This window comes from Chinchilla lanigera, unplaced genomic scaffold (genome assembly GCF_000276665.1).
Source record: "Chinchilla lanigera isolate Chin_1 unplaced genomic scaffold, ChiLan1.0 scaffold00072, whole genome shotgun sequence".
NCBI lineage: Eukaryota > Metazoa > Chordata > Mammalia > Rodentia > Chinchillidae > Chinchilla > Chinchilla lanigera.
This window is the reverse complement of record NW_004955473.1, coordinates 252,875-279,461: the sequence shown is the minus strand read 5'-3', so window position 1 is coordinate 279,461 and position 26,587 is coordinate 252,875. Positions and strand designations below refer to the sequence as shown.

At 44.6% G+C, this 26,587-nt stretch overlaps 1 protein-coding gene across 2 annotated transcripts in view; it reads right to left on the bottom strand.

Annotated features, from left to right (window-relative positions):
- Positions 1-15,197, bottom strand: part of Plac1 (placenta-specific 1) — a 151,352-nt gene extending 136,155 nt beyond the window's left edge. The window contains exon 1 of one of the 2 annotated variants that reach the window (XM_005401198.1): positions 15,147-15,197. The gene's annotated coding sequence lies outside the window, so the exon portion shown is untranslated. Of the gene's footprint in view, positions 1-14,841; positions 15,084-15,146 lie in introns of those variants that run through there. The other variant, XM_013523053.1, reaches the window with a different exon arrangement.
- Positions 15,198-26,587: the final 11,390 nt, after the last annotated feature.

The window sequence follows — 26,587 nt, the reverse complement described above, 5'->3', positions numbered from 1 at the left end:
TCATTGCTGCACTGGAGACTGAGTCATCAACACATGAGCCTTTGGGAGACAGTTCATATTCAAGTCATGACATGACTACAGACACACTGAATGTCAGGGACATTCAGTACATCTGCAGTGTTGTGCCACCATTAAGAGCATTCATTTCCAGAAACAAAAACTCCGTACCCATTAAAAGATTATTCTTCATCTCTCTTTTCCTCCAGTCCTACCCCTAACAACCACCATTCTACTTTTTTTCTATTAATTTAACTATTTTTGTTACTTCAATAAGTGGAATCATACAGTAAAATGGGGAACCTTGAGTTATGAACTCAATTCATTCACAAGGGTTGGTTGTAGCTCACGTTGTCAATTGAAGGCTCAAATTATGCTACACAGCCTTCAAATTCTCTCCCCTGTTCACAGGCAGACCTCAGTGTTCTTAGATAGACATTGGCCCAGGATTTCTCAACCCCATACAGGAAAGGATGTTGTAATGTTCCTTCCAGAACTCTTTAACATTAAATCTGCATCTGAGACTAACTGGAAACACAGGCAGTTGGCACTCTGGTCATAACTCAAGACTTTGGTCACAAGTTAACATTAAAATCCTGGTCATAACCCAAGTTGTTTGTATGTCAGATTGGTCATAACTCCAGGATCCACTGACATTGTTTGGCTTTTTGTGACTGGCTTATTTTACCCAGTATAATGTCGCTGTGGTTTATCTGTGTTGTAGTATGTATCAGAATTTCCTTCCTTTTAAGGCTGAATAATATTCCATTGTATTTACCATCACATTTGGCTTACTGAGTCATCCACTGATGGATGTTTGGGTTGTTTCCACCTTCCAAACTTCCATCTGAACTATGAAAAACACACTGGGAACGAATGTTCAAAGTGTTGAACCTCTCAGGTGCCTCATCCTCTGCTCTCCACAGTCCTCATCTTTGACCATCTTAGACCCCATAAGCACTGATTACACAGCTCAGTTGCTAAGCTCTTGGCACACTTTTTCATATTCAAACATCACAACAACATAGTAGGTGTTATCCCCACTTTACAGAAGGTTATAGGGCGACTCAGACAAGCTGAGCCACTTGCCCAAGATCAAATAAGGAGCAGGGCTAGGATTTTAACACCCACTGAGGCTTGTCTAATTAAAAAACCCCAATCTAAACCACTACTATAGTGCCTGCTCAAACCCCAGAGGCCCTTTGCCACCAGTTGCTACCTGCTTCTCTTTGGTTTGGGCTTGGGTGGCTTTTTAAGAAAAGTAGAGGTAATTCTAAGCAATGACAAACCATTGATCACATGCACCCAGAAGGGCCCTTTGAATCCCCAAATTCTGCCTACCCATACCCTTTCATACACACACACACCAAGTTCTGAAATCAGTCCACTTTGGGGGCTTCCAAGATTCTTATTGTTGTTTAAACCAGGCTGAGAGCATTACTAAGAAGCTACAATTTGCTTTAACTTTATCAGTTAGCGGCAGAAAGACTGTCATAGAACACGAGGGACTTGGTTTGTGTTGTTTCACAATTTCACATAAGTTATGTGTCCCAGTTCCTCTCCCAAGGCTCTCTACTCTTATCTATAATGAATGCATTAATTAATTGCAAAACTGCCCAGAATTTTAAAATGCTAGAAAAATTAGGGTATAGGCTCTTGGTGGATGTTTATCTGTTGGTGACTTAGATGTCTGAGTGACACGAGGTTCCACTAAGGGGAAGGAAATCTGAGGAATTTTGTGACTGACCCTGGGGTTTGTGTGTTGGAGAAGTATCCCAGGAGGAAAACAAAGGCCCAATGGGGCAGGAAAATTCAGCCATAAAAAACTCTGCCTCAGTGTTGCCAGGAGCTGGCTAAGTCCACAGTTCTCTCTGACACTGCCCCAAAGACTGGCCAGAGTGGCCGTGAACATGCTGGGTACGCTGGGCAGCAGCAGGCCCAGCTGGGTAAACAGAAGTGCAAGAGCAAAACAAGCCAATCAATCACAGCTCGGCTCCAGCCTGCCCTAGTCCCCTCCTTCTCCTTCCTTTCTGGCTCCCCTGGGTCACACTCACAAGCAAGTGGGCCCAGGTGTCCTTTGATCCATAGGAAGGGTGAGCTCAGCTCCACCTGTGATCTGCCCCCGGGGTAGGGAGCCACGAACTTCACACACCCAGCTGCTAATGCCCAAAAGGCAGGCAGACACGAGATGCCTCAAAAAGTTAAGGCTGGACTATGGTTAGGAGGGCCCTGCATGGTTGACCTTCAGAGTTATTGGGATCAATGAGGCATGTTATCTACCTCAAGCGCTAGAGCATAGGTCACAGCGTATATACACGAAGCACATGGAGCCCTGTCAGTGTTGAACTCGAACTCTGTCATTGCCCTGTTACCTCATGGCTTAGTTTTTCCCACACTCCTTGTGCTTCAGTGTGGGGCTCCCACAGTTTTGAGATCCTTCATCCTGAGAGCAAATGGATGTGTCACCCACTGTTATGCCATGAACCTCCAGAGGGCTTCCTTCAAGGGGCCCACACAGTGCAATGTTCCATTGGGTGAAGATCTTATGGCTGTATCCACAGGACCTAAAATGTGCTGACACATAATTAGCACTGATTAAATACTTCAGTGAATGAATGAATTGGCATAGTACAATGGTTAAGAAGTTGTCTCAGGAGTCGGAAAGGCCAGAGATCCAGCCCCGTTTCTGTCAATTTGACCTTGACATTTCCTTACCTTTCCTTGGCCTTAGTTTCCTTGTCTGTAAAATAAGAACGAGACTATCAAGTGAATTCAAAAGAGATAATGCATGTAATGCACTTAGCCAATGCCTGACTCAAAATAAATCCTCAGTAAAATGTTGGCTTTTATCTTGTGTACCAACTTTAGGCAATGGACCCAAGCTGCCAGGAGTGGTGAAGTGAGAATTCTGTGGTCTTATTCTGTTTTGTTTTGTTTTGTTTTGTTTGCCTTTTTTGAGACAGGATCTCGCTATGCAGTTCAGGCTGGCCTTGAGCTCACTTTGGAGCCCAGGCTGACCTCAACTCCCAACGATCCTCCTGCCGCAGCCTCCCGAGTGCTGGGAGTATAGGAGTGCACCACCACGCCTGGCCTGTAGTCTTATTCTGATTGGTGGGGAAGTGCATGCTAAGGCTATGGGTGAAGACGGTAGAAGTGTGAATGTACTTGCCAAGTATTTGCCTTCTGTAGTCTGGACATAAAGATAGCAAAACCCTAGCCTTTCAGAGTAGTCTTCAAACTGCAGAAGTATATTGTGTACATACAAGTAGCTTCTATCGAACATGGAAATGGGGGGGGGAGAATATTTGCACTTAATGGCCACTATCCCTCAGAGTGAGGGCCAGGGTTACGGCTTGCCTGCCCATGAGACCATCTAAAGAGTCTATCACTTGCATAAGGGCTGGAAATAGCATTCTGATTCTTTACCAAACACCTCCCAAGTCTGAGTCTACTGTCCATGGAGAAGCAGATCCCAATGAACGGTTGCCCCCTGCTATTATTCCTAAGTGGGGCCTTTGCATCTGTAAGTAGAATGCCTGTTCACCATGTCCTTCAGTCTGTCAAATGTCCCATACTGTATGTCACACATGTGAGACTTGAGGTCACGTCAGCAATATCACACTCATTTCCTACCTTGTTTGAACTTCACAGGCCACATCAGCTCCTCGGCCCCACCTAAAATGTGCTATACTTTTGATCAGCTGGTACCTGATGGCCAGGGAGAGTTAGAGGTCCATGTGTAATTAGAAATGGAGCCAAGAAAGGGAGTTTTTGACTAAAAGTAAATGAACTCGTCTTGGAAAGTTTGAGTTCATCTGGGAACACAAAGCGCACGAGGTCAAAAGCAGTCTTAAATTCTCTACCTGAAAATAATCCTGTGACATCACCTTGAGACTGCACCAGTCCTTGGGATCTGAACATGTATGAGCCAGGACGCCTCCCCAAATTCCCTCACAAAGTCTCTCCAGAGAACTAGCTCTCAACAAAGTATAAGGCAGACGAGCTGCGAGGGTGGAGTTGTCACTTTCACTCCCCACATCTTGAGCTCGAGTCTCCAAATAATGAACTTGCCCCAGTGGATTACGCAGACAGCATCCTAGTCTGCAGAAATACCTCCATCTTGGCCTCCAGCAGATCGCTTTTTCTAATAGCTTTGGTAATTGACATTCCTCACAGTCAGAGAATTTGAACCAGGTACTGCACGGAGGCCTTAGCAAACAAGAACATGTGCCTCAAACAGGTAGATTTCATCTGACAAGTTACTAAGGCTTGTCAACAAGGGACTTCAAATAGGGAACAAGTTTTGAGACTAGTCTCAGGGCCTGAGGACCGCCCTCAGAGATCTCCTAGGACTTGACCACTTGAGGCCACCAGGGGCTGGACACAGTAACAGAAAAGGATATTAGAAGACAGGGAGACAAATGTTTACATTTTGCCCAGAGCCATGCTAGGCACCCTCTCTCTCATAGTCCCTCTCATCCATCAAATGGAGGGGAAACCAAGGAGTTTTCTCTGCCCACTTCCTTCTCTTGCAAGGGAGGCACTAAAACAGCGCCTGTGAATAATTACGTTTGACATAAAGACTAGATCTCTTCTTTAAAAGGTGCTTACAGATAAAGACTTTGTGATAGCTATTTTCTAAACAGAGGGGACCTAAGTAAGTCTTTTCCACCTGCTACCTGGGATAAAACTGCAAATATCCTTTGTGAATATAGACATTAAAACTCTAAATATTTAGTGGGAGCCAGGCACAGTGGTAGGTACCTATAGTTCCACGTATTTGTAAGGACTGAGGCAGGAAAATCACTTGAACCTATATATTCAAGCCTCAACACTGAAAAAAAATTCAGAATAGATAAATTCATAGGAACGGAAAGCAAGCAGAGTTCAGGGGAGAGGAGAATGGAGAAATGACTGCTTAATGTGAATGGGATATCTTTTGGCTGTGATGAAAATGTTGTGGAACGACCGAGTACTGATTACTGCACATTAATGAACAACTAAATGCCACTTTGAACTGGCTCAAATGATGAATTTCATGTTATGTGAAATTTTATCAGACTCATAAGAGATCTTCAGCAAGGCATCAGAAAATTGAGTACAACAACCTATACAAAGGATTATACAAAAGGATCACATAGGATTTTCCCCAGGAATGCAAAGTTGGTTCAGAAAAAGAAAGTCAGTCAATGCAATATACCACATAAGCAGAACAAATGACAAAAGTCACATATTCATCTCAATGGACTCAGAACAAACTTTTGACCAAATCCAATATCCCTTCATGATATAAAATGGAACAAGCTAGAAAGAGAAAGTACCTTCTTCAACTTGATTAAGAACATCTATGAAAAACCCATAATGGACATCAAATTTAATGGGATAAGACTACAAGATTTCCCCCTAGATTAGCAACAACACAAGGATATCCACTCTCATCACTTCTAATCAGCATTATATTGGAGGTTCTAATCACAGCAGTAAGGTAAAGAAAAGAAATAAGAAGAATTCAGGTTGGAAAGGAAGCAGTAAAAATATCTTTATTTGCAGATGGCATGATCGTATATACAGAAAATCCTGAATAATCAACAAAAAATCAGAACTAATAATGAAGCTCAGCAAGAAAAGAAAATACAACCATTACTTATGTTGCTATACAGTAACAATGGATAACTTGAAAATACAACTTAAAAAATTATATTTATGATAAAAGAATAAAATACTTAGAAATTAATTTAACAAAGAAGTGTAAGACCTGTACACTGAAAACTACAAAAAGATTAGAAACCATAATAAATGGAAAGATATTCCTTCATGGATTAGAAAAGTAAATATTGCTAAAATGACAGTATTCTCCTGATTGATCTACAGATTCAGTGCAATCCATAACAAAATCTTAGCTAGACTTTTTTGCAGAAATTGGTATGCTGATCTTACAATTCATATGGAAAGGCAAGAGACAAAGAGCTAGTTATAAAAACTAAAATTCCTAGAAGAAAACATAGGTGTATATCTTAATTATTGTGGATTAAGTAACAGATTCTTAAATAAAATATAAAAAACACAAACAAGAAAAGAAAAGAAGAGATATATTGGACCACATGAAAACCAAAAACTTTTCTACTGTGAATTTTACCAATCAGGATGTGAAATGATAATATACACAAAAGGAGAAAATATTTACAAATCATTTATCTGATAATTGGCTTGTATTTGGAATATATGCAGAATTCTCACAATTTACTGATAGAAAAAAACCAAATAAAAAGGGGAAAGGTTTTGAATAGGTATTTCTCTATAGAAGATATGCAAATAGCCAATAAGTATGTGAAAAGATGTTCAATATTATTAGCTATCAAAGGAATGCAAGTCAAAACCACAGTGAGGTAACATTTCACATCTACCATGATGGGTATAATAGAAAAGATAAACAATAACAAATGTCGCCAAGGAGATGGAGGAACTGGAACCCTCATACCCTGCTGATGGGGATGAAAAAGCATGCAGGTATTTTGGAAAACAGCCTGCTACCTCTTCAAAAGATTAAAAAGATAACTACCATATGACTCAAAATTCTATTCTAAGAGATATGAAAACATGATGTCCACCTAAAGACTTGTAAGTGAATGTTCATAGCAGCACTAAAGGTGGAAATATCTCAGAAAATTTGGTACATCAATGCAAAGGAATATTATTCAGCTCTAAAAAGCATGGAGTTATCTCTAAGTTAGTGCATGTTAGTGCGTATTAGGGAAAATTGGATGAATGTGTTAGAGGAGCTTGGCACTTTTTTCCAACTTTCACATAAATCTAAAATTACTTCAAAACAAAAAAGTTAAAAAGGGTCTCAGGGGATTCTCAGGCAAAAAAAAAAAGAAAACCCTTTGAAGATCATTGAGTTGTATGAGTCATAGAGTCCATAAGATAAGAAGCAAACCAGTGCAAGTTTCCCTCCACCAGTGCCCTCACTGAGGGCCTGTGCGATAAAGCCCTCAGCATCCTCTCACAGGGAGCAGCACCGGCAGAGCACGTTTGTTTTCCTGTGGGTCTGCGTCTTGCCATGTGAGGATACTTATGTCTTTCTCAAGGGCAAGCGCTCACTTTCTTTTCTTCCAGAGAAGAGTCTTTCTGGAGCTGGGGGCATAGTTGAGTGGTAGATCGCTTTATCCCCAGCACTACCAAACAAAATGAACCTTTTTCTGATTATAAGTCAATATAAATTTCTTATAGAAGTTTTAGAAAGCCAAGATAGCTGACAAAAGGAAAAGAAAAATGCAATTGCACCACCACACTGAGTTTCTTGGGCTATTTCCTCACTCTTTTCCCATGCCTCTATATATAAGCTGTGAAAGTTATTTTTTTCTTTCAATAGAAATATTAATCATCCTGTTTTAATTATAAATTCTTGGCTGGGCGTGGTAGTGCACACCTGTAACCTCAGCACTCGGGAGGCTGAGGCAGGGGGATCTTTGCGAGTTTGAGACCAGCCTGGGCTACAAAGTGAACTCAAGTGAGCTGCATATGGAGACCTTGTCTCAAAAAGACAAAATAAAAAAATACATTATAAACTATTGTTCTTTACAATTATAATATAAGACCACCTCTCCGTGTCATTCCAAATGCTTTTCTCCAACATCACTTTAAATCATGAGATAATATTGCTTTGTGTGGATGAACCAAAACTGCTTTGATGGACCCCCTACTACAGGACCACAGACTAGCTGTTTTCACTAACTCAGCAACCCTAACTAACTTTTTTTCACTAATTTGTCAGCTACATTCACAGCTATTACAGTCAAAAGAAGATGAGATTTCTGCCCTACCAATGCACCGGCAGGCCTCCGTGGTATCTGTCTCACATCCCTGTTTAGAAAAATGTTTTTAAGTATATGACCAAATGTATATGCATTTATAAGTTAATATATTTATCATTTTATGTTTGCATATATTTATCGTTTACAAATCACATCAATGTATTAGATACTAATATAATAATTGTGGACAGTGTATAGAGTATACAAAAGTATATTTGTATATAATTTATAAAATTTGTATATTTGTATAGAAATTTATAAAATTATATACAAATTATATTTGTATATAATTTATAAAATTATTTATAAATTAAACATGCATTTATGATTATAAAGTAGAAGCAGGTACTCCTGGGTCTGCTTTATGTCCGTGTGTTTCACATGATAAAGTATATCCAGAATATAGAAGTTTAAAAGGACAAGATAAGCAGGCAATAGAAAAGGAAATTCTACTATTTTCTTTCTGCACCCCAATGTGCACATCCCAGTTTTAAAGATCACCAAGTGGGGAGATCCTCAACGTGATCCATCTATTTGTTTGAAAAGAATGTCAGGATGTCACTTTCCCTAACACCTTCAAATTGCCCCTGATCCAACCCTAGGGAAGCAAGTCCACCCCACCCCGCGCCCTCTTGGACTTCTCCAGGTGTTGCAAAGGGACTCCTGCAAGGGCCTGCCAACCTTGGTGCCACATGGCTGCTCATTCCGGGGCTGTATGTTGTCTGTTAACCGGAGATTGTTGGGGCCTGTAGTAAAAGGCAGGCCATTCATCTGTCCAGCACTTAGTACTCTGTTCACCTTCAGTATTGCAGGCCATGATTTGTAGACCAAACAGTGGCCCTGGAGTCAGAAAATCTGGACCTAGTCCTTCCTCTGCCCCAAACAAGCCAATTTATCTCTCTGAAGGAACCCATCGGTGTCACAGGAGGCACGGTGACCTGGAAGAAGAGACGTGGGCACCAGAACCATCCAGACCTGGCTAAATCCCAACCTTTCCACTTGGGTGCTGGGCTGTTTGGATCAAGCATACCTTCTCTCAGCTTCCACATTCTTATTTTAAATCTGGGTATAGTAATAATACCTATTTTGCAGACTTGTGAGATTCTGTGACAGTTATGAGAATAGTACTCCATAAATGTTTGCTGCATCTGGCTCACTTAGAGGTAAGCAGAATTATTGACCATCAGATTCCTCAGAAATTCTCTTTCCTGCCCATCATGGTGTTGCACACCTGTAATCCCAGCATTTGGGAGGCTGAGGCAGGAGGACTGTTGTGAGTTTGAGGCCAGGCTGGGGTCCATAATGAGTGGTGCCAGCCTGCACTACATAATGGGACCTTGTCTCAAAGCAAAATCATCTGCTGCAACATCCTCACACCACAAATGAACACAGTGAGGATAAGATGTGGGAAGGGGACTTGCCCAAAGCCACACCCTGAGCTCCATTTCTTCTACAAAATCAGTGGACCTGAATTCTCATTATGATGCTACTTCTTTCCAAGTGAAACCTCCTTAAGCAGCCTCTTAGCTTGTAATAGATACAGTGGCACCTTGGGTCACGAATGTAATTCTTTCCATGATTCTGGTCACAAACCAATTGGACAAGAACTGAATCAAATTCAGTGTTTAGGTTCAGTGTTGATCTTATGAGGAAGTTTAATTCAGCTCTCGTCCAATTAGTTGGTGACCAAAATCGTGGAAAGAAATAAGTTTGCAAACTGAGGCACTACAGGATTCTGGAAAAGACGGCCACAGTCGTGTTCATCCCCTGATGCACAGTTTGCAAAGAAAAACAACATTCTGCCAAATGGTTCTGTTTGCAAACCAAATTATTCACAGACAAATGCATTTGTGAACCGAGGTACCACTGTATCTAGTAGATATTTTTTTTAATTGGAGAAAATAAGGAGAGAGGGAAGGAGGGCAGAGACATGACACTAAACCAGGGTCCGCCAACTACATAAAAATGTTTACCCTCCAGAGGAATATGAGTAAGGGTAACGTTCATATTTACTGAGAGCTTACTGTAGACTGGGTATTTTTCTAAGCACTTCATATACCTTAATTTATTTAATCCTCATAACAACTTTAAAATTCCCATTTTACAGTGGGGAAAACTGAGGCTCAGAGAGAACTTGCCCCAGGTTATCTAGGGGAGGGCTAGGATTGTAACCTATGTAGTTTGGCTAGAAGGCATCAGAATCACATGAAGAGTTTAAGACACAGATGACTGGGTGCCATCTCTGGTTTCTGCTTCAGTAGGTCTGAGCTGGGCACCAAGAATTTGCACTTTTAATAAGTTCCCGATGACAGCACTGCTAATGGTATATAGGGACTACATACTGAACATCACTAGCAAATGGATTCTACACTCCTTTTCTTAAATTTTATTTTGGTTGACACAATGTTCGCACATATTTACGAGCTACAGTGTGACCTTTATGTGGTGCCGGGTTGGAATCCAGGGCCTTGAGCACGCCACAGAAGTGCCCTACCACTGAGCTACATCCCTGCCCCAGTGTGATGTTTTGATTCATGCACATAGTAGGTGGTGACCACCTGTGCATCTACGTCATATCTATGAACACTTCTCATGTCTTTATGGTGAAAACATTACAAACTCCTTCTTCTAGCTTTTTAAAATGCATAGTGTGTCATCTTGATGTACTCCCCTTGCTGAGCAATGGCACACCGGAACTTACTCCTAGCCAACTAGAACTTAATGCCACCGCGGACCAAACTTTCCTCACCCCTTCTAGTCTCTGCTAGCCGCCATTTTACTCTCAACTTGGTGTGAACAGCTTTCTCTATTCCATATAAGTGAAATCATGCTGTGCTTGTCTTTCCGCACCTGGCTTATGGCACATCATGTAATGTCCTCCAGGTCCATCCATGTTGTCACAGGTGACAGGATTTCACGCTGCACTCTCAACCACCTTCCTGCGCCATGCAGGTCATTCCCCTATGAAAGCCTCCCTCCCTCATGAGCTCTAAGATAAAGCACAGATGCCACCTTACAACGTGCAGGGAGTTTTGTAATCTGAACTTACTTAGCTTTCTCATCTCATTTCCTTGTGAACCCCTCTATGTGCCTTATGTCCACCTTCCAAAGTGCTCTTTCCACTTTTGAATGCGCTAGCACATACCAGAAACTCCCAGGCTTTTATCTGCATTCACTGCTCCTTTTCTCTAGGATGTACGCACCCTCACACGCTCCTCCTGCCAACAGCAATTGACAAATTTGTGCAGGATTCAGGTCAGTAATTACCACTTGCCACAGACCACGCACAATCCTACTTCCGGCCCCTGCTCCAGGCTAAAGTGAGGGCCCTCCTTGGGGCTCCAGCTCCCTGGCTGTCCCTCAGTCACAGTCTTGCTCTCGTTATAATATCATACTCTATACATGAGTTTCCCCCATAGCCATGGGGGAATGGTTCTGTCTTACTCATCTCACTATCCCCAATGCCTTGAGAGCTGATAAATACCTATGAAATGAATGTGTAAGGTTGACAGCTGAGGTACATTTCCAAAACACAAATAACAATATTGAGGGGGGTAACGGGAATCAAAATCAGGACCTCACGCTTGCCAGGCAAGAGCTGTGCTGCTGAGCTACATCCCAAGCCCCACAAATAATAATATTAAAAGCTACTTGGTGGCTGAGGCAGGAGGATCACAAGTTCAAAACCAGACAAGACAACTTAGTGACACCCTGTGTCCAAAACCTGGGGGTGCAGCTCAGTGGTAGAGCAGTTGCCTACCATATGCAAGGCCCTAGGTTGCACTTTTACTACTTAAAAACAAAAATAAAAAGTGCTTGGTGAAAATATGGCATGAGAAAAAGCAAGCTGCTTCTTGCTCTAGGCTGCCAGGGGGCACCCAACTTAGGAGCACTCTTTGTCTCATTGCCTGTTTTGCATTCCCACTTCCTCTCCCTCCTCCTACCCCTGTGCAGGACTGAAGACCTTCTTGCATATTCTTCAGCCTACTTGTCCGGTCCTTCTGCCCCGGGCCCTGCTTACCAATGGACAGCCATGAAGGTTGCCCTCTTTGCTGTGCAGGCAGAGCTTCCTTCACTCAGGCACCCCTGCCTGGCCACACTCCAGAACTGTGACAACTCTAGTTTCCAGGAATTGGTCCTCAAACCTCAAATGTGGAGAAGTTTGGGAATGGAAGAATTCTAGAAGCATCTAGAAATGTGAATTTCAGTTCTCCTGGGTTGTGGCTTATTCTCCTTAGGGGAACTTTTCAAGCCTTTTGGAAGAGTAGCAGGAGATCTTTTAAACCAAATAAATTTCTAATATTTTCTCCTTCTAGATAGTGAGTGTTGATTGGCCTTTTGATTTATGAGTTATATGAATAGAGATTGCTGAGCTGACATCTAAAAAGCATCAAGACAAACTTGATATTTATAACTGCCTCCAAAGACTGGCCTCAAATTTCATCAAAAGAGCTGTGGGGCAGCCAAAACAAACAGTAGGGGGAGTTATACTTTGTAAACTGAAGCTGTGAGCTAGGATCAACCACCTCTGGGAGAAGTTCAAACAGAATGTCACCAAACAAACAAATACCATTACAACAAGTGACAACACCAGCAAACCCTGGAGAGGAAAGAGAATCTGATTTTCAGCATTACCACATATAATATTAAAAATGTCCAGTGTTCAACAAAAATTTTGAGATTTGCAAAGAAATAGCCTACACACAGGGAAAAACCCAATTAATAGAAACTGCCCCAAGAAGCCTTCTCATTGATCATTTTAGGTAGATATAAATCAGGTATTTCAAATATGTTCAGAAAGTTAAATAAAATTATGGCTAAGATCTACAGGAAAGTATGAGAATGGTATCACAATAAATAGAGAATATAAACAGAAGTTATTTAAAAATATAAATCTAGCTGGGTGTGGTGGTGCGCACCTGCAATCCCAGCACTAGGAAGGCTAAAGCTGGGGAACTGCTAGTCTGAGGCCAGCCTGGACTACATAGTGAGCTCAAGGCCAGCCTGAACTACACAGCAAGACCCTGTCTCAAAAAACAGTCTGGAGTTGAAAATATAACTGAAATATTTACTGGAGAGGTTTAACGGCAGATTTAAACAGGCAAAAGGCAGACTGGGCAAACTTGATGCTATTGCTATTATCCAGTGTGAGAAATAAAGAAAAAAGGCAGAGAAATGATGATTCCCCCAGAGATCTGTGGGACTCATCTAGCATATCAATATATACTTATTGGGTATCTTAGAGGAGAGAGAGAAAAAAGTAGAAGGAATATTTAAATAATAGCCAATTTTTCCACAAGTTTAGTTAAAAATATTAACTTACACATCCAAGAAGCTCGACCAACTCCATATAAGATAAACTCAACAAGATCCACTCCCAGAACAATATAATCAAATTGTTGAAAGCCAAAGGCAAAGAGAATCTCCTAAGAAGAGACACTGAAGTGACCCTTACACACGAGGGGTCCTCAACAAGATTAACAGTTAACTTCTCATCAGAAACCACGGGCCTGGGGTGCGGCTCATGGAGGAGCCCTCTTCTAGTTTGCAGAAGGCCCTTGGTTCAATTCCTTGACCACAGGGAAAAAAAATACACAGACACACCTGTCAGAAGACAGGGGGAAGACATATTCAAAGTACTGAAAAGAAAAAAAAGTCAACCAAGAATTCGCTCTGGTAAAACAATTGTCTCAAAATGAAAGAGAAATGAAATATTTCCGGGTAAAAAGTGACAGTGTTTGTTGCTAGGGGCTCCACACTGTGAGAAATGGTAAAACGAATCCCTCAGGATTTCACTTTAGACAAAAGGACATTAGACAGTAATTTGAATGCGCATGAAGAAATAAAGAAATAACATTGGTAAGTGTAATATTTAAAGGTAAATGTATTTTTATAACCCCCTTTTTCTATGTGATTAAAAGAGATGACTGTATAAAGCAATACTTATAAATCTTATGCATTTAGTACATAAGTGATTGGGTACATGTATAAAGATGTAATTATGATGCCCATTTTCCAGGTGAGGAAAGCAAGGCATGAGGAGGTTGTGTGCCTTGCCCAAGGTCACACCACAGTGAAGAGGCAAAGAGAAGGACTCAACATACGCCAGCCTGATTGCAGAACCCAGTTTAAACTTCTTGCTCTTCTGTGCAAGAGAGAGCCTGGCCCTCTGCACATAGCTTCCAGATGAGGCTCCTGAGAGGAAGCTGAAGACATCCTGCCAAGGAGGCTGCTCCAGAACAGCTCCCCCTAGGGGAATTTCTGCTGTGCTTCCCACAGTGCCCGCAGCTCAAGGCTGGGCACACAGCACAAGCTTCACAGTTTGAATCGTGCTGAGTTTCCCCAAAGTGACCTACGTAGTCCAGGGACTTGAGAATACGGCAAGACTAGATACTAATTCCCTAAGAGCCACCCATCCTGTCAGGCACTCGCTAAGTGACTGCATATGGCCCAGCTCTCTAAATTCCTCCCTGTAAGCGTGGGTGAGTGAGCTCTTGTAAGTATCCTGCTTTATAGAACCAGGAAACTGAGGCACCAAGCATGTAGTAACTTGTATAAAATCTTAGCGCTAGGCAGTAACAAAACTGGAATGTGACCCCAGACAGTCTGGCTCCAGAGCCCATGCCCTTTCCACCCAACCGTATCAGGGTCGGTGAGACTTTCCCAGCTATACATGCTGCTTTCCAAGTGAGAATGTTGACACTCCGAGCCAGAAGGATGACTTCAGGGGTGCCGGAAGGGTGCCTTCTCCCGGTATCTTTTTATTAACCCACCCACTTGCTGGCGGACATTTGAGCTTTTCAATTACAAATGTGTTCCTTTGTCTTAAGACTCCTGATTTCTGAAATGGAGGCCTAAAATAGAGCATACAAGCCACTGCGACATTCTTTCCAGAAAGATGATTTTATTGTGCACACATCGAGAGCCAATGGAAGATGCGATGCCACGGGGGGCCATGAGAGCACGAAGGCCTGCAGGCCCCACGGAAGAGAAAGGAACGAGGCGGAGAGCTGAGATAGACAAACCTTACCGTTCTGGAGAGGGACAGCCTGTGTCAAATGCCAGCCACCGCTCTGGAACCTCATTCTCGCAGCCAGCACTGAGTTTCTGAAAGCCTGTGGGAACCTTTGGCGCAAGGTTCCCCGGGACGACTGGCTGCCGCAAGCCCCAGAGTTGTCTGTTTATCCCCGAACTCACTCAGCCAGCTACGGGTTACTACTCAGCACACGCCCCTCTCATTGTCAATCCTGTAGTTGCTACCTGGGAAACAACTCCCACCAGACTGTAAAGTGACAACCGGCAACCAGGGGGACAGAGGAGGAAGGGGTGGAGCACCTTGGAGCGTGGAGGTTGCAGAGAGCTCCGCTTTGCCAGCAGCTAAAGGGAGCAGCGATGGGGACAAGCGTCTGCCTGAGCTTGGCTCTGGCCTTGATGGCTGCGTGGCCTTGAGCAAGTCTCTCTGGCTGTTGCTGTCCTCTCCCCCGGCTTCCCTTGCTTTCTGCGTGCCGCTAGCGCCTTCTCCCGCACCTCACCTCTGAGCTACAAAGCTGCTGTCCCAGGGAGGGCCTAGATCCCCTCCAGATTCCCTCCAGACAACATGCACAAGAGCAACATGCCACGCCAGGCCCGGTGGCGCACACCTGTGGTCCCAGAACTGGGGTGCGGTGTGTGTGGGGGGCCTGGGGCATGACAGTGAATTCTAGGTCAGCCTGGACTATAGAGCAAGACAGTGTCTCCAAAAAATAAAAAATAATGAAAATGGAAAAAAAAGAAACATGATTTAATTTTTCACATTTGTCTATAAAACAATAAATATTTCTACAGCTTGACTTCAAAACTCTATGCTCTATGCTGGTCTCTATTTTAATTCCAGTGCCTCTACTTCAAGATTAATGTGTCTGAGCCTCAGTTTGCTTATCTAGAAAATGGGGATATAATTGTACCTAATTATCATATGAGGGCTGAGCACTAGCACTAAGGCTCAATATAAAATGCTCAACTTTTAAAAGTTAATCAGTGAGCAGTGTCTGGATTTGATTTCCAAATTTCTGTTTTTGTGTCAATGGGACATAGGGTTCATTCTCTGTTTCTGAGATATTTAAATCAAAGGGAAGCCGACTGAAGGTTCAGAAACACTGGGTAAAGGCTTTCAGTCTTCTGTGCAGACTTTAAGCTACCTGAAGACACTGTGGGAACTTCACGCACCAGGAAAGAATGATTGAGTAAGTGGGGGCAGGGTTTCCCAGTGCCCCAGAACGCCCCCAGATCGACTGTACTGTCTCCACTCACACGGTGCTGAGCATCCCTCCCCCTGCCCCACCCAGCCAGTGTCTTCTATGGAGAATCACTTGAAAACTATCTACCCTGGGAGGTCTCATCCCAACGCAGTGGCCTCCATCCAGGGGGGCTTTAGGCCTCCTGAAACTCCTATTAATATGCAAGAATGCCTGCAAGTCATGCCCCAGGATCTTATCAGGAACTCCCAACTTGCAGTGTGGCCCTTAGCAAAGCTTGCCAGAGCAGGGAACAGAAGCAGAACAGGAACTAGATAGATAGCTAGCTTCCAGCAGGAGGGAGGGTGGTGTCTATGCAGCTGGGCACGGGGGTGGGGGTAGGGGTGTGCGGTGGGGGTGGTACTCAAACCGGATCTCTCTGCATAGGCTCTGCCTGAAGCTGCAGACAGAAATGAAATCCTGTACCCGAGCAGCCCAAGTCTGGACCATCAAGTCAAAGCAATCGGGCTAATGGGTGCAGAGGAGGTTGGTATACGTGATGGGTCATTTTAGAAAGAGATATAGTTTCATAACCGCCCAGCCAGTACAGTAGCATGGAACTAACAGCTATCCAAGGGCTACCAGATCTGCTTTAATGACAAGATAAGAACCATTCATAATTAACACATTTGCTCTCTAAACAGGCTCCCCTACACTCCTAGGCAACAGTCTCTTCCTAGGGTTGAGAGGAGCCTGAACCCATAACCCACGCGCGCGATCCATTTTGCAGCAGGATCTCAAAGCAAACCCGAGTTCTCTGAGGCCCAACCCCCGATGCACGCTTTCAAATGCTGAGGTAGAGCCCACCAAGGCAGTGACTGAGTTTGCCTGTTGCCAGGTTATCAAAAAGCAGGACTGTGGGCGAAAAGAAACCTTGATCTTTGTCAAACCGAAACGCGAGCACCCTGAGTCACAAACAGCCTCAACCTTCCCGATCTGCTAAGAATATGTACAATGTCACCAAACATCAACTGAGCACACGGTCTTTGTGGGCACCACGTGGGGAGTGGGAGGTAGTCCGAGGCGGTGATAGAACTTAGTGGTTCCCTCCAACCACACCGTAAGGAAAAGACATTCTGAGCAAGCTGGAAGCAGACATGCATGAGGGGCCCCCACTGCGGCTCTCTAACACTGCTAGGAAGAGACACCCATTTCTGCTTCTCCAGACAAAAGAGAATGAACAAGAGCCCTATGCACATTCTCCTGCCATAGCATACACAGCACACACGTGCACACTGCATATAGAAATCTTTTGTCAAAATCTGACGGAGAAAGTAAGAAATTAAGAAAGAAGGGCTGGGAATTTAGCTCAGGGGCATAGCGCCTGCCTGGCAAGCATGAGGTCTTGAGTGCAATTACCAGTAACCCCCACAAAAAAAGATAAAAAAGAAGCACCCAGGAAGCCACTTTATTTCACTTCAGGGGCTTCTGGCTGCTCCTTGAAGGAGCCAGCCCCGAGTGATACAGACCAGAGCCCCGCTCATGCAGTCTTAGTTCTCATCGCAGACATAAAGCAGAGAACTTCCAGGACTCAAGGTGAGAGGAGCTCTGCTTGCTGGAGGAAATCACCGTAGGCTCAAAGGGTTGGACTCCGGCGCGTGGGCGATCTGTAATTAAGTGGGGGAAAGACCCTCGCAGGACAAGCTCCAATAGGATTTGGAGGAGAGCCAAACAGGGAGACTCACCTTTCTCCTGCAGACGTTTTCACCAGTCCTTCACCCGTCAAGCTTTCTTGCTCCTCTGGACTAGAAGAGAGATTTGGAGATCAGGAGGGTGTGCTCACAAGCAATATGTGGCCGAAGCCCCGAGCAGGACAATACTGAGGGCTGGGTGGGCTGGGTGGGCTGGGATATATGGGGCTATTTCCTCAGGGAACTGGCCATGTGAAAGGATGGAGGGGCTTATACTTATCAAAGGGCAGGAGAATTCCAGAAGAAGCAAAAGGATGGAGAGGCTTACCCTCATCAAAGGGCAAGAAGATTCCAGAAGAAGCAAAGGGATGGAGAGGCTTACACTTATCAGAGGGCAAAAAGATTCCAGAAGAAGCAAAAACTTAAAGGCAAACAGGAGCCTGGTGGGGTGAGGGGTCTGCTGGGGAGGAGGATGAGGGTGGCTTTGAACAGAAGACCTAATGCTGGGAGAGTGTGAGGCGAGGGGAAAGAACCAGATTGCGCTTATCAGATACCGTAGGCTATTGGCATGACAGTGTTTACTGCCCTTCCCTTGGGAAAGAAGCATTTGCAGACCGCCTTGATTTTATGTGCTGCATGCTCCAGCACAATGTCTGTGAGTGGACTCATCTCTGCAGAGTAAATCTCTTGCTTTCAAAGCTCTGTTTAGGTCCTAGGAAACCTGGGTGAACTGCTTTCCCAGATGGAATACAATAAGCCAGGGCGCCTGGGCTGACATTTCATGAGGAAAGGAGAGAAGGCTGTGCCTGGCTCCACCTTGCCTGGGAGGGGGACATTTCAAACAGAGTCCCCCTTTCCTGCAGTGCAGGCTCATTTCCATCCAAGAGTTGGGAGCTTTCTCAAATGTGTTGGGCTAAAGGTTGAGAGTAAATCCTTGATGTGTTTTTGTGGTGTTTTTTTTTGTTGTTTTTTTCCAAACTCCATCCAGGTCAGCCTTCCTGTACGCTGCCCACTGGTAACGACCTAAGCCTGCCTCCAAAGGCAAATCTAGACTGTTTCTAGATAACCGGGAGTGCTGCCCAAGCAAGGAACTCACAGCCTCCCCAGAGCCCAGCAAACCGCGTGCTCCCTTTATCTGCTCTTGGGGACGTGAGGGGTTAAAATGCAGGCTGAGCCCCCTGTTACACAGCTGCAGAGGGGCCAGCAAGCCGAATCTGCCCCCAGTCGCTGGCATACAGGGGCCTCATTCACAATTCACTGCCTTCTCAGGGGCACTGCCTCTCACAAGCTGCTCTTCCTGGGGCCTCTTCCTAACGAGTTGCTACTGCTAACAGTCAGGCTGCTCTAATCTTGCAGATAGGCCTCAGCCTCCCTCCCTCAGCACATTTTTAAGGAATGGTGTTTTTTTTTCCCCTCGTTCTTTTTTTTTTTTTATCATCATCAAAATATATTCACAAAACACCCACATCTCTGTCCACACTATAAATCAGGGTGGGGAACCTCTGGCCCACAGCCCAGATCTGGCCCTCAGCTTGATTCATCTGGCATGTGGGGGATACTGTACTGGCTGCCACAGCTGCAACCCGGAGAATAATGCCTCCCTCCCACCCTCCAACTCCCTGGACTGCTGGGCCCATCCCATTCCAAATGGAGCCTCGAAAATAGCCAGACGCCAGTGGAGGGGGTGGTTCCTATGGCTCCTTCAGTTGCTGCTAAACAGGAAATGGGATGACAAAGCCAAGGAGGTGATTTTATAATGAGAAAAGTCAATATTTTGTGACCACTTCACTGATTTCGAGGACTGGGCTGAGAAAGGATATGACTGACATTTTCTCCTTTAACCTCCCCAGGGCTCTTAGACTGGGAACTCGTGTTTCCATCGGCCGGGTAGGAAACGGAGGCACAGGAACTCGCATAGCCTCACAACTAGCAAGCAGTCCAGCTGGCAATCAAGTGGAGACGCAGCTCACATGAGAGCTTCTTCCCAGGGGCTGCCGAACAGCTTTGAGGGGCTTGCTCCCGTGATGTTTGAGTCGTGTCTTTTGTCTATCCCTATACTATATGCGATAACCATGTGGTGGCTCTGTGCATGCAAATTTGATTTGAGTTGCTTAATTGTGAAAACCTATGCTCCAAAATCTTGTGGGAAAAAGACCCACACACAACTAAAAGGTGAAAACCTACTCAGCTGAAGGGTGAAAACAAACTGACTACTTAGAATTTTAAAATGCAGTGAAATTCTTCTCAAGTCCAGAGTTCAGAGAAGTAGAAGATTCACTAGGGGATTTTGCCACAGTGATTCCCCCTCCCCGATTTGCCTGTGTAGGTCTTAAATAATAAGAGAAGAGAAGGAGAAGGAGAAAGACTCAAAAAGACAGAGACAGAGAAAGACCAAGCAAGTCTTGATCTTATTCACCAAAAGACCTCTTAAAATCCTCCAACAGCACCCCAGTGTCCGGGAGCAGCAGTGTCTTCATCTCCTGAAAGACCAGGTTTGGATGGCAACTCCAGACAGGTGCTCTGAAACCCAAAACTTATGTCCCGATAAATTAGAATACGTCTCTGATCGAGGAAGATGTTTTGAATCCAGAATCGCCCAGCAATTAAATGGTTAGGAGCAAAAAGAGGGCAGGATAAGTTCAGATCCCCAGGGTCAGATCATTTATCTGACAAATCTGCCAATACCGATGCACTCACAAGTACTGTTTGCCCACTCCAAGGCCGTGGACAACTGCTTGGGTTTAGGAGAAACTGGGGGAAACACTAGACTGATCTGGGAAAGAAGATGCAGCTGCCTGGTGCCAGAGCCCCAGAGCCTCCCCTCCCCCAAGTGAGCAGAGGTATAGGGTACAAGAAAGGGCTGCTTGGGCCCCTATCCCTGACAACAGGGGTGGTCTCCGAGTCTAACAGCTGGTACTAATAGGCCTGGCAGCGCGACACTCCAAATGAGTACATCTCGTCCTCCCAAGATCCTTGGAAATCAAAGATTTGCTATGCTCATTACTGAGAAGGCGCTGGCACCCTCCAACACGTTTGTATCTCTTCATCATCTCACTAAACATTTGTTGTCTGGCAGGCACAGCTGCAGGCCCCTCAAAACCGCGGCCCCGGACCTGTGGGAGACCCAGTGCCAGAGGGCAAGTGGACGAGTAGCTCGAAGGGCATCACGTCTGATTCCTAGAAGCCAGTGGACTCAGCAAGACTGACCACAGAAAATTCATGCCTCTGTGTTCACAAGTTACATACATCCTTCCCTGTGTGGCGTGCCAGAAGTCAGAAACGCAGAGGAGGGGTCTGACTCTATGCAGAGGGAAGTGTCTAAAAATTGTGAGAGTATAAGGAAGTAAATCAAAGTAGCAGTGCATCTTGCAGCCTGGTGACCTATTTCCTGAATTGGATGTTGGAATTGCCTTCCCACAGAAGAGCCAATTGTGATGTGCTAGTATTTGCATGCTGTACAGCCCTCTGGCATGGAGGCGCTGCCCCATTCCTTCCCAAGGAGATTCCACTGCAGGCAATGTTATGATTAGTGGACTAATAACACTTGTCGCTGGAACACTCCAGACAAAGCTGCAGTGTGGACCGGCCTCCAAGTCCCTTAATCACCTATTTCATCATCTCGACACTGGAGCCCTGGCAATGGGGATGGGCTTGTGGATCCCAATAATTAACCAAAGGGACAGCTGCTTGTGTGCACGGGGATCTCCCTTCCTTCCATTCACAGTCCCAAGCCAATCTGGGGTGTTAACTGGTGTGGTTAGCACAGCCAGTACTGAATGGCAGCTAGAAGAAAGGGATGCCACAGGCTAATTCTGAAGCACAGAGCCTCCCCAGTCACTCCTGACATTCATGCACACACATTTTACTTGTGATTAGCTCGCTGGAATTCTGGACAGGGGCCAGCGGAGAGGCCAGGAAATGTGTGTGCCCTGACGTCACTGCCACCTGATTGGGAACATTGCTCATTCCGCACCTCCACTGGCCTGCTCCTTTCCCCTTCCTCTTGACATTGCAAGGGCCTGGGAAGGGAGATGTGGAATCTCTGCCCACACCACGGTCAGTTGGGTCTATGGGAAATCAAGTGGAGGAGCTGAAAGGAGAGTCTATTCTACTTCATTCTGATCCCGTTTGATTGCGTTTCAAACCAAATCCAAGTTAATGAGCAGAAAGAGGAGGCTGATGGGCTTTCAATGAACTGCTTTAAAGTGAGCATGTAGAAAGACAATGTAATAATGCAAATAAGTAGCGGAGAGTGACGCTGACTCAGTCAGTGAGGGAGAACGCACATCTTCAGGGGCTGTCTGATTTCTCAGAACTCCTGGTTATCATCAAACCAGTGGACTTCACCCCCTTTGTGACCCTGAAAGCCACCAGGATTTCTTGGCCACATCTTGGTGGGATGAAATAAACATATAGAGAGAGCACTAAGATGGGGGGGCATGAGATGGAGGGTGAGAACAAAGAAAATAAAGAAGGAGAAAGGTCAGTTATTGTTGAGAGGTGGTGTACTAGCAGCAACGTCTGCAAGCCCTTAGCAGAAGCACTGGAGCTCCAGCGTGCCTGGAACTGGTTTCAGGGAAAAGGGCTTTTCCAGTGCATAGGATCTGATTACTTGAAATGCATCAGCAGTCCTCTAGAAAATGAGACACAAGGCAGACAATCTTCAGCTGTTTTCTTCCCACAGATGTTGTGCTGGTTCTCCAAGGTTCTTCACATAGCTACACTGCTTGTGGGGTTCAAACGGGCTTGTTCCCAGGGTGAGCTGGCTACTCCAGGCCAACTGGGCAAATCCCAGGTTTCTAGCCCCACCCCTGGGCCCAGGTACCAAGAGAGAATGGCTTCTACTCTCTTCCCCACCCTCTCTGGGAAGGACAAACTGTCCGGGTGACCAGACAGCTCGTGGGGCAAAGGCTCAAACATTCTCTGGGAAAGTCCCACCCCAATCCCTTTCCCACTGACCTTTCCAAGATTCATTTGGCTTTGTTTTGGGCTCCACAAGTTATGAAAGTTAGCTTCCAGGGGAGCTTCAGATGAGGCATTCCCAATGTGGGATTTAGAACTCTTCATTTCTACCACAGAGCCAGACTACAGTTAGGGGGCTGTTTCTTCCCTATATTGAGACACTGACGCAAAACCTGTTGATTTGTTTAGACATAGTTGTCCCTCGTAAGGACAGATGGTATTCAGCAAAATGGAATAATTAAGAGATTTAAAAGAAATAATTATGTGGGAAAGCATGGCTGCAGTTAAACATGCCTGGGAATCTGTATGAACAATTCAGGTTTAAAAATGTGCATAAAATTTGTCATTATAGACTCTGTTGCCTCATTATCCCAAAGTAAAACAACTCTTTGTCAACAGGAGATGTTTTATATGGTGCTACTAAAGACAAACATGACTTTTTAAGAATCGTGGGAACAGTGATATGAAACATTCAGTTTATTTTCATCTCTTCCTGGGGAAACCGAAGTTCCTGGTGAAAGAACTGTATGAGGGAATGGTTTAGTTACACTAAATGGTTTTTTTTAAAAAAATAACACAGTAGGGTGGGGGATATCTTGTTAAATTGGTCTTTTTGTTTGATTTTGAGCTGCTTTTGGCTTTTCATAGCTCAGGGTCCAAAAGAAAGAACTCTTTTCTGAAGCAGATACTTCTTTAAATGAAATTTGCAGGAGCTGATTTCAGTGGTAGAGTGCTAGCCTAGCATGTCCAAGGCCCTGGGTTCCATCCCTAAAACTGACTAATTAATTAGCTAACTAACTAAAAATCTTCATGGATAATGGTCTTTGCTAGGCATCTCTCAGTCCTCTGTCCACATAGGATGAGTCTGCCCGAGATACTTCATGCCGAGCCAACTGACTCCTGGAGTGAACACGAGGCCTAATTGCAGGGAGGAACCCGATTAACTCCAACTAACACCCTTGGCCACACAGTTTGCTTCTTGTCTTGCCCCTTGGTCAATGTCACTAAGCCCTCTTCCCTTGTGTGGTTTGACAAAGGCAATACAGCATGATTTTGGCCCAGGACTTTGATGGGGTGCCCAAGCCAGAATGACAAAATACCAAAATATCAGCTTGACTCGAAAGGTCAAGGACTTGGAGAAATCATGGTCTTTGAATTAGATTTGGTATTACTTGAGATTTATTTAAGGAAGGCATCTTGAGCTCAAAGATTTATTCTAAGTTTTAAAATCTATAATTCTTTTTTTTTTGAGACACGGTCTCACTAGGCAGTTGAGGCTGGTCTTGAACTCACTATGTATTGAAGGCTGGCCTCAAACATGGTGGTGATCTTCCTGCCTCAGCCTCCTGAGTGCTGGGATTACAGGTGTGTGCCACCATACCCAGCTACTCTTTGTCATTTTCTACCAAAGCTAAACATCTACACATTTTTGGGCCCTTGCAATGAAAATGCATGCATGTGCACTCCAACCCTCAAATACAGAAACATTCATGCCAGCATTAACTATAATAGCCAGCACTGAAAATAACCCAAAGTTCCCTTGAGAGCTGAATGGATGATTGTGATAATGCCATTCAATGCAATACTATACAGCAAAGAGTATGAAAGGTTGATGGTGACGAGCAACCATGTAGATAAATCTCACAAGCATGATGTTGAGCAAAAGAAGCCAGATAAAACAGCACACACTCGGTGTGGTTCCGTTCATACAAAGTTCAAATGCTGGCAACTGTGTTGTTAGAGGTTAAGACAGTGGTACTTTGACAAGGTAGTGGCTAGGAGGGGAGACGAAGGGTGGAGGAGGTTGAATAGTGGTCCCCCCCAAAATGATATGTCCACGTCTCAGAAGATGTGAATATGTCCTTGTTTGGGAAGAGCTCTGCAAATGTAATTATTTGAGTTTCAAGACAAGACCATTCTAGAGCATCTGAGTGGGCCTTAAATCCAAAGGCCAGTGTCTTTGTAAGAAAGAGAAGGGAAAGCATAGAAAAGAAAGACAAAGAAGGTTGTGTGAAAACAGAGGCAGAGATTTTTGGAGTGATGCAGCCTCTAGCCAGGAATGCCTGGAGCCACCAGAGCTGGAAGAGCTGAGAGAGGACTCTCCCTCAGAGCCCCTGGAGGAAACAGTCTCGCTGAAACTTATTTCCGGACTTCTGGCCTCCAAAGAACTGTGAGGGAATAACTATCTGTTGTTTTTAAACCACTAAATCTGTGGTAATTTTTTTTTACAATAGTAACAAGATAGTAATACAGGAAAGATACTTTGTTTCCTGTTCTGCACATAGTTATATGGGAATGTTCATTTTGTAAAAAAATTCATCAAGTTGATTTGTGAAATTTTTAGAAGTATATTATATTTCAATAAAAATCTCTTCTAAAAAGTCTAGGATTCTGCAATATAGTTTCCAATTACCCACCACCTTGAGTGAACACAGGCTGTCATGATGAGGCTTAATTGTTTAAGTTGTTCTTCACAGTAGGAAGGCCTGTTAACCAAATAAAAAGTGTATATACTCCTGGGCTGGGGCTGGGGCTGGGGCTCAGTGATAGAGCACTTGCCTAGCATGCATGAAGCCCTGGGTTCCACCCCAGCACCACCCGTATACCCCAGACAAGTATACACTCCTAGTATTTTCCTTCACTCCAACAAGGTGAGGGGAACTCCTTGGAATAACATGCCAGAGGCAAGAAGCAAACATTCAGTTCTCATATTTTCCTTTTTGTTGAAGTGGGTAGCAGTGCGGGTAAGGTATACCAAATCTCCAGGACGAGAACTGTCGGGAAGTTTGGGGTACTGAATAGACATACCCAATCACAGAGTACTGAGAGGTGGCCAATGCCTTATTTTTACTCAAAGCGGGTCAGTTGTAACCCCACTGAATAAACAACAACAATAATAAGTCAAATCCTAACCTCGCCTTATCTGGCAATTCTCTAGTGGGTGAGAGAAGCACTGCATATAATTTGTGTGTGCTTAAGAATGAGATTCAAAGATGATTTCCTCTGTCTTGGAAAAAAACGAACACGCTTGGCAGCCCACAAACAATAAACCAGTGGAGGTTTCATATTTTTCCAAAAGAATGAGATGCCGCTAAGCTGAGCATGTTTTCCATTTTCCACTCCTTCCAACCCCAGGCAGATGATTTTGAATGTGCACACTCCTCTCACTGGCTTCGAACAAGTCGGCCTTTGCCAGAACTGTGGACTCAAGATGAAAGCCAAGTGCAGATGGAAGTGGCTGTGGAGAGCAGGCCCAAACTCCCTCAGCAGGGATTACTGAGGAACAAAGCTGGCAGGGTGCAGGTTTCAAACAGTCACAGGTGCTGAGAGGCCCGGGGTGGGAGCCGGGGCAGTGCAGAAGGGCCTTTGTCCACCCTCATGCGGTCAGCTCACTTGCACTTCTGTTTGAAGGAGACATTGATGCCTATATGCACTTATCAAATGTGTGAGTTCGAGGAGACCTCATCCCTGAAGATGGGCAGATCGGCCGACTGTTTCCTTTGCAGCGGGGGTCAGCCCTTCCCCACTGGCCCTGCCGGGGTGCTGAGAACACAGGACTATGATCCCGCTGGTTGTGACACAGCATACAAAGTCAGGAAGACAACAGCGGCCTCCTCCTTCAACTCTAAGAGGAGTTTTCATGTTGGCAGTAGGACTGGCAAAGCTTTGGCAATGGCTTGGGTGCTGACTTTCTTAAGGGGCTAAATGAGGTTAAAACTGATGATTCTTCTGAATCCCCTCCTGCATTAGAGCCCTCAAATATATGTGTTTTGTTCTGTGTGACTGCCCTGTCTTCTCCCCTCCTCCAGGGCAAGTGACAAAGATAGCAAGGGATGGGTGTCCTATTTCTGCTGTCACCTTTGAGCTGTTATCATCTACATGCAGCTGTTAGTGTGTGTGTGTGTGTGTG